Source organism: Cervus elaphus, chromosome 13, assembly GCF_910594005.1.
Source record: "Cervus elaphus chromosome 13, mCerEla1.1, whole genome shotgun sequence".
In the NCBI taxonomy this organism is placed as follows: Eukaryota; Metazoa; Chordata; class Mammalia; order Artiodactyla; family Cervidae; genus Cervus; species Cervus elaphus.
The window spans coordinates 37,879,056-37,887,689 of NC_057827.1; the positions used below are offsets into that span (position 1 = coordinate 37,879,056).

Genomic DNA, 8,634 nt, shown 5'->3' on the forward strand with positions numbered 1-8,634 from the left:
AGATCTTCTCTTATCAAGGTGGACACTGAGAAGGGCCCAGTGTGAATCAGATGCATCCAAACCTGAGGTTCTCAACTGAGGCTGATTCCTGCTCAGGTCCTTCACAACCTGCCCTCCTCCCCCACCCTGCCCCCTCAGCTGCCACCATGGCATCTCCCCTGGGGGACATTTAGCAAAGCCTGGAGACATCTTTGGTTCAGAACTTGAGAAGAGGGGGATGTTGATACTGGCACCTAATGGGGAGAGGCCAGAGATGCTCTAAACACCCTACAATTCAGCATGTTCATAGTGATTCTGAAGATCTCTAAAGATGACTCAGAGTTGATGATGAAGGCAGGGAAGGATCTGCTGTACTTTCTTGTTCCAGGTGGACATAGGGGTCCTGCCACTCCAGGGAACCCCTTTCTCTTCTTTCTCTCCCTGTTGTTCTTCACTGTATCCTCTCTGCCTCTCACATACACACCACACGCTCACCCCTTTCAAGGCTTCTGGAATGCCTTATGCCGGGAGAAGAGAAAGGAGATACATGCTCAGGTCTGGAAGCCAGGTGTTCACTGAGATTTTTTCGGAATTCTGTGACCTAGAGGGACCTTCCTGAGGATTAGGGACATGACGGGGCTTTAAAAGGAAAACCAGAGGCAGATCCAGGGTGAGTGGCACAGAGAACCTGCTGGAGTCCTGCTCTGGTTTCCCCTCAGACTGGCCCAGGTTCCTAGTTAATTCTCGTTCAGGACCTCATCAATCCAGGGCCGGTAATGGGAGATCTGGGTGAACGGCGGGGGCTTTGCATTGGACTGTCCATAGGAGACAACGCCCTGGGCCACCCCAGCACACAGAAGAGGGCCTCCTGAGTCTCCCTGTGGGACAGAGAAGGAAAGGGAGAGAGAGAAGGTGAGCCAGGGAAACCACCCCGTCCTCCCTGATGTCCCAACTCTGAGTTTGTAGACCTGCCATCAGGCTCAGGAACACTGGCTCCTCCTAAGGTGATATGTGTCTGTCTGATGCGGTATCTTCCTTTCCTTCCTGGCATCCCCTGACCCTGGACAGCACCCCCTGCCCCTGAACAGACCCTGGTCATAGACCCCATGGGGCCGAGGGAGGAGGATCTGCAGAGGGACAGTCCCAGTCCTCAGACCTGAGGTCTCACACTTGGTCACTGGCTGACACTCCAAACTCATTTCCTTCCAAAAGTGTCTGCACCCTGCACAGTGATGTGTGGGGAAGACCGTAGTCTGAGAATCACCTTAAATGCAGATTTTGTGCTCTGGGGATTGCCCACCCACAGCTGGAGATTGTGGTCAAAAGCAGGGAAGAGGCTGCAGACCTGGGGCTCCACAATTCTCAGCACCACCGCTTGCAGAGTGCTGGAGGCTGGTTCCTTCACATCTGTTTTTCCCCAGCCAGCCACCCAGCACATTCTCCCAGGACGGATGAAGGTGAACTGGGGTGGGAGGGGCAGAGTCCCCACGGCCAGGGTCAGGCTGGCCTTCTCCTTCAGCTGTGAAGGAAATGGGGGCTGTCAGTGAGGAAATGGGCTTGGGGCCGGGTGGGGGCAACCAGGGAGGGACAGGACAGCTGCTCCACGAGAGCCACTTGCAGAGGCTGAGCTGAGGGCTGCTGGTGAGGGGCAGGTTGGGAAAGTGTGAGGGTAACAGGACCTGAAGGAGAAGCCCTGGAGAACAGGGAGTGGGGAAGGAAGACCTGGAGAACAGGGAGCAGGGATCGGGGAAGGAAGCTCTAGAGAACAGGGCATGCGGAGGGGAAGAAGAATGTGCACCTGCAGGAACATGATAACGTGGAGGCCAATTGACACTCATATTTTGGGGGAGGAAACTGTTATGACTTCAAGCCTCTGCCGTGTGTCCTCTTTCTGTTTTCTGTTAAGGTTCCGAGGGTGACTGTTATAGACCCATGTGAGGGAGAAGTCGGACAAGGTGAAACGCTGATGGTGGGCTGTCCCCTGAGATATGCCCACTCTGAGAAAGGGCATGGAGTCTCTCCCAGGGTCAGTGATCTCTTCCCACCTCCCTTATAGCTACTCGTGGTGTGGGAGAGGCTCAGGCTTAGCTCAAGGAAGAGCTTTCCCAGGGAACACAGGTAATTCCCAGGGCCCTCGGGACTTGCCCGGGAGTGAGTGGGCCATGAGGACCCAGGGGACAGGGCAGGTACTTCCTAATCAAGGTGCCTTAATGAGGGCCACCTCTCTGAGGTCAGAGTGTCCGAGGAAAGGGGGGAGTGATGGGGTCTCAGGTGGACCCTGTTCTCTGTCTCCATGGAAAGGTTGGGTTCGGGTCCCTGGGAACTAAAGGCCAGTGTTCCTTGAAAAGGGCATAGAGCAAGTGGTCCAAGAACTGGGTGTGACCCTGAAGAGTGAGTCCACATCTGTTGTGTTGGGGTTGGGGAGGGGGAGCTGCTTTTAGAAGAGGGGCACTGGGAGGAGGTCCCCTTTCCTCTGAGGGGAGCTGAGCTCACAGTGACTGAGGGTCAGGACAGCTATTCCAGTCTGAGAACGGTTTCCTTAAGGCCAAGTATTGTCTCTCCCTAAGGAGACCCAGCCCTAGCAGCTCCCCTTCAGGCCCCCAGGGGCTGGCCCTGGTTGCTCCCCTGGCTGCTCACCTCCCATTTGGAGATAAACGGGACCCATTGTCTCAGCTCCCTGCACAGTGCGCGGCCATCAGCACAAAGTCCCTTCTTATCAGGAAACCACCACAAGCCGCCTGCTTACCCTGCGAGGTGACGATTTCCAGGTAGGCCATGCAGGGGCGGGAGTGTGGCTTGCTCTCTGTGCCCCCGATGTTCTCCCCTGGAACACAGAAGCCCAGGGCCTGAACACTGAGGGTGCACCAGCTGGCTTCCAGTTGGGACAGACGGCTTTGGAATCCCCCCTCGCCCCGTGTTCTGCCCTCTCCTCTCAGTGGCTCTGGTGTCTGCTGTCTTTGCTCCAGCCACAGAAGTCTAGGCGGCCTTGGACCCCTCGCAGTCACGCTCACCTAAGGTTTCCCCCCACTCCCATTCTGCCCTCACTCAACCCTCCTCTGTCCCCGCGCATGACCAGCTCTCCAGGTTCCTGTCTCCACCGTCTGCATATCCCATGTTGCTCAGAGATCACCAGGTTACAAGGCCAGAAGGACTTTCAGCACAGTGTCACACATAATGTACAGAGAAGACCACCCCCTGGGTCCCCCTGCTCTAGGCTTCCCCCAGTCAAGGTGGGCTCCTTGTTCTTGGGAGCGACCATGGGCTGCAGAGAGTGGTTGTGCACTGCCCAAGTGGAGACTTCACTCTGGGGTGTTGGGGAAGAATCCTGGGGTTCTGTTTCAGGGTCAGCAATCTTCCAAGTAAATCTTGTTTTAGAGGTTGATCCTACAGTTCACAGAAGGAGTGGCCAGGGACTCACCAGCCTGGGCTCTGCATCAGAGGAGGAGGAGGGGCAGTGGGAGGGAGGACGGCGCATCTTCTCAGAGAGGCTGCCCAGGGCACGTGCTGCTTCTCTTTCCAGTCTTGGGTTTTTAATTCCCAACAGGCGAGGGCAGGGCCAGGCTGGTCACCTCAGGTACTGACTGGTCACCTTCCCTTCCTTTATACTGTGCCTGCTGTCTTTCTAATCAGAAGTTCCCCTCGAGATGGCCTCTGTTTTGTGTGAGGTGAAGCTGAGGCCTGAACTTCCAAGTCTTGGCCTCAGGGATGAGCTCTCCACTGTGGTTCCTCACTGGTGTGGAGGCGGAGGGCTCATGTGCTCCCAGGCAGGGCAGCTGGTTAAGGCCCACCAGAGACATGGGTAGGGGAGAGTCTTAACACTGAAAATTCAGAAGCACATGCACTTTTAAGACAATGACCACAGTAAGATATACATTTGCAGAAAGACCCAAAACAAAAACCATAGGTATATGTGAATACAAAGACACAAACCTACGAACGTACAAATGAATCCAGTTTCAGGAAACAGTATTTATCCTTAATCATGTGCAATGCAGTCTAAGTTGCCACTCCTTTCCATCCCATATTTTTTCACTGCAGATTAAAATACAAGTACACCCCCACTTCAAGCATGGTTACCTGCAATTTGAAAAACGTTAATCTGCATCTCTCTCTCCCTCCTAAACAAAGGCACATAGGCAGAAGAGAATGATCAAAGAATATTAGGTTGGGGAAGAGATCATACTCTATGATTGGACTTTACATACATTATCATATGAGTAAATGGGATTGGAATTAGGACTTTTAAAAGCTCATGAATATTAATTATTGTCACTCTCTTAGATGCATTATTACTTTTATAACAATCCTGTGAGTTATCTCTATTTTATGAATCTTGCTATCAAAGCTTATGCCTCAGAATTAGACTTCCCTCATTCCATGTGAAGGGCCCTTCTGCTGTACCATCAAAGGCAGAGAAATCAAGTCCTGCTAATGGAAATGTAGATGTAGAAGAATGGTTTGTTCCAGGGGCACTGGGGTTCCCAATCTCACATTAGGAATCAAGCTCGTTTGATTCAAATAGAATATACACCAATGTCAGGATCTGAGGTTTGCCTCTGTTTTCCCATCACAACCTTGGGAATTACCATTACCATTGCTTTACTAACATAGAATTTAGACTCAGATGCATTAACGTGATTCAGATAACAAAACTCATAAGTATTATAACGAAGTTTTCAAGCACATCTGCCATGTTCCCCAAACTTCAGAGTTCTAAAAACCAAATCTATATCTATTCCTGTGATGGCTTGCAATACATTTTGAATTCCCAGCCTGGTAGGTCTCTTACGTTAAGTAAGGCATTATTTGGGATTCTGAAAATCGGGAGAGGAGTGTATCTGGGCAGAATCTGATGAGTCAGGAATCTTGAACTTGAAAATCCTCCCAATGCTCCTTTGCAGTAACAGCAGTCCATCCCCTCCTGTCTCAGAGGTTAGTCTTTTCTTGCCTGAAGGATCTGTAATGGATTCCCTGAGGGAGTTACTCAGCAGGTTGTTGATAGGTTGCTTGAGAGAAGAATAAATTAGTCAATAGTGATCATGTTTAGAAGAGTCTGAGTGAACTCCAGGTTCTTCAGTGGGGACTAATGCATGGAAATATGGAGAAGGTCAATGAGGCTTGATCTTGAAGGCTCCATGCATTTTGGAGTTTTCCATGATGGTAAACCTTTCTTAGCAGTCACAGGATGCAATGAACATTCCATTTCCTGAAATCACTGGTTTTGTCTATATAATTCATTTTGCCACTTAGATGAATACCAGACACCTATGCCTGTTTCATGTCCAAGAGACAGAAGAGAATAAGGTATAGATTATTTGTTCCTTCCGTACTTTAGCTGGAACCCATCTGTGGTTTTCTATTTCAGGTAGATTCCCTATCTCCTCCTCTTTTGTTTGACTTGGTGGGCATTTTTCATGTTCCTTTACCTGTTGGGTATTTCTTTGCCTTTTCATCTTGTTTAGATCATCTGTGGTTTTCTAATGTTTAGCTTCATTTGAAAGTTTCCCTTTGCTTCTGACCTTCATTGTGTTATGCATGCATGTGAAGTCACTCCAGTCATGGACTTTTCTTTGCAATCTTATGGGCTGCCGCCTGCCAGTCTCCTCTGTCCATGGGATTCTCCAGGTAAGGATACTGGAATGGGTTGCCATGCCCTCCTCTAGGGGACCGTCCTGACCCAGGGATTGAACCCATGTCTCTTACATCTAACCTGCATTGGCAGGCAGGTTCTTTACTGTTAGCGCCACCTGGGAAGCCCCATTGTGTTATAGTCCTTAGTTATAGGACACCTAGGCTCTCTCCCTTATGCCTAAGGATGTTTGCTTTCTTTGTTTCTCTCCTTTCTTTCTGTAGTTATGTACACATGTATGTACATATGTGTTACTATCCTGGTGCTTGAAGGCATTGGTGGACTAAGTAGCTACCAAAGCAAAAGGTAGAGAGGAGGTGGAACCCAGTGTCTCCATGGGAGAACTCCCTCTGGGGTGAATGATGGCAGAAGAGTTTCTTGTTTCGCTCTCTCACTTCACTTGTAGGCTCCCTGCACACCTGAAAACACTTGGCTTGGTGTCGGTCCCTGCCCTGTCTCATCTCCTCTCACCAGCCTCTCTGTTTATCCAGTAGTCATGTGAAGCTGTCTCAAACCATCCCTTTCCTGTGGGTTTGGGTAAAGTCCTTTAAGTCTGGCATGCTTCTCTGGTAAACCTTGCAGTGCTGTCAGTCTATCAGCAACCAGCATCAGCCAGGGCAACAAAAGAGTCCTGTGTACCTTAGAATCAGATCTGTCCATGGGGATCTTCTCTTACCTGTCGGAGGAAGGCTGCATGGCATCAACTGTTTTCTTTTTTTCCCCCCACGTGATCCCATGAAGCTTGTTGGATAACGGTTGCTGCCAGAATGGAATCAGGACGTTGCTCTGAGTCAGCATGGCTAGAGTCTGAGGGCCTGACTTCAAGGGTTTCTTTTATGCTCTCCAATGTGTTGCTTCAATTAACTGAGGGGATGCTACTCAGGACTCTTCCCTTAGCCCTCCAGGATGTGAATCAATGTTTTCTAAGATAAAGATTCTTCTTTTTAGTTGCTCCTTATTCCTGCATTTCCTTATCTCTTAACACAACCAAGCAGAAAGAACCTTCTCTTTCCCCTACATGCCATATATGTCTGATGTAATTTTGAACGTTTGGCTGGTCTGTTGATACTGCCATGGTGGAGGGGTGTAAGCGCCAAGATCTCTTGGGAAAGGTTGATTTTTTCAGTGCTTATAAGAATGTTATAAAAGGATGAGAGGAGTGGATCTCCTAAGACAAGTATGTGTGCTTAGTCACTCAGTCATGTCCAACTCTTTGCAACCCCATGGACTGTAGCCCACTAGGCTCCTCTGCCCATCAGTCAAGAATACTAAGGTGGGTTGCAATGCCCTCCTCCAGGGGATCTTCCCAACCCAGCAATCGAACCCACGTCTCCTGCATGGTAGGCGGATTCGTTACCGTCTGAGCCACCGGGGAAGCCCAAGACAAGTATCTGAGTTAAATGCAAAATCACATTGTCAAGGCTTGGCAAAGAATTACCTTTTTCTTACAGAAACCTTATTTATAGCACGCATTTGGGAACAAGATGGATTACATTAAGAGCTTGGAATCAGACTGCATTGGAATCCTGGTGGGATCCCTTACCAGCTTTGTATTTTCGGAAAATTTCTTCATCTTTCTTAGGCCCCCCCTTCCCATTCATCTGTAAAATGGGCATAAGAATAATGAGGATTAAATAAGAGATGAGGGGTTAAAGCATCAGGTATAGTAAGTATTAAAGATACTTATTACTGTATTAGCATCATTAGCCCCCAGTTGAGTACCCTTCCCAACAGTTTGTGTACCTCTGCATTTTAATTGGTACATTTAGACCAGTATTTCAAATCCTAAAAGATGATGCTGTGAAAGTGCTGCACACAATATGCCAGCAAAATTGGAAAACTCAGCAGTGGCCACAGGACTGGAAAAGGTCAGTTTTCATTCAAATCCCAAAGAAAGGCAATGTCAAAGAATGCTCAAACTACTGCACAATTGCACTCATCTCACACACTAGCAAAGTGATGCTTAAAATTCTCCAAGCCAGGCTTCAGCAATATGTGAACCGTGAACTCCCAGATGTTCAAGCTGTTTTAGAAAAGACAGAGGAACCAGAGATCAAATTGCCAACATCCGCTGGATCATTGAAAAAGCAAGAGAGTACCAGAAAAACATCTATTTCTGCTTTATTGACTATGCCAAAGCCTTTGATTGTGTGGATCACAATCAACTGTGGAAAATTCTGAAAGAGATGGGAATACCAGACAATCTGACCTGTCTCTTGAGAAACCTGTATGCAGGTCAGGAAGCAACAGTTAGAACTGGACATGGAACAACAGACTGGTTCCAAATAGGGAAAGGAGTACGTCAAGGCTGTATATTGTCACCCTGCTTATTTAACATATGCAGAGTACATCATGAGAAACGCTGGCCTGGAGGAAGCACAAGCTGGAATCAAGATTACCGGGAGAAATATCAATAACCTCAGATATGCAGATGACACCACCCTTTTATGGCAGAAAGCGAAGAAGAACTAAAGAGCCTCTTGATGAAAGTAAAAGAGGAGAGTGAAAAAGTTGGCTTAAAGCTCAACATTCAGAAAGCTAAGACCATGGCATCTGGTCCCATCACTTCATGGCAAATAGATGGGGAAACAGTGGGAACAGTGGCTGACTTTATTTTTCTGGGCTCCAAAATCACTGCAGGTGATGACTGCAGCCATGAAATTAAAAGAGGCTTGCTCCTTGGAAGGAAAGTTATGACCAGCCTAGACAGCATGTGAAAAAGCAGAGACATTACTTTGTCAAAAAAGGTCCGTCTAGTCAAAGCTATGGTTTTTCCAGTGGTCATGTATGGATGTGAGAGTTGGACTATGAAGAAAGCTGAGCACCAAAGAATTGATACTTTTGAGCTGTGGTGTTTGAGAAGACTCTTGAGAGTCCCTTGGACTGCAAGGAGATCCAACCAGTCCATCCTAAAGGAGATCAGTCCTTGGTGTTCATTGGAAGGACTGATGTTGAAGCTGAAACTCCAAAAGTTTGGCCACCTGATGTGAAGAGCTGACTCATTTGAAAAGACCCTGATGCTGGGA

At 48.5% G+C, this 8,634-nt stretch overlaps 1 pseudogene; it reads right to left on the reverse strand.

Moving 5' to 3' along the window:
• Positions 1-716: 716 nt before the first annotated feature.
• LOC122706405 lies at positions 717-7,209 on the reverse strand (annotated as a pseudogene).
• Between the last annotated feature and the right edge of the window lie 1,425 nt (positions 7,210-8,634).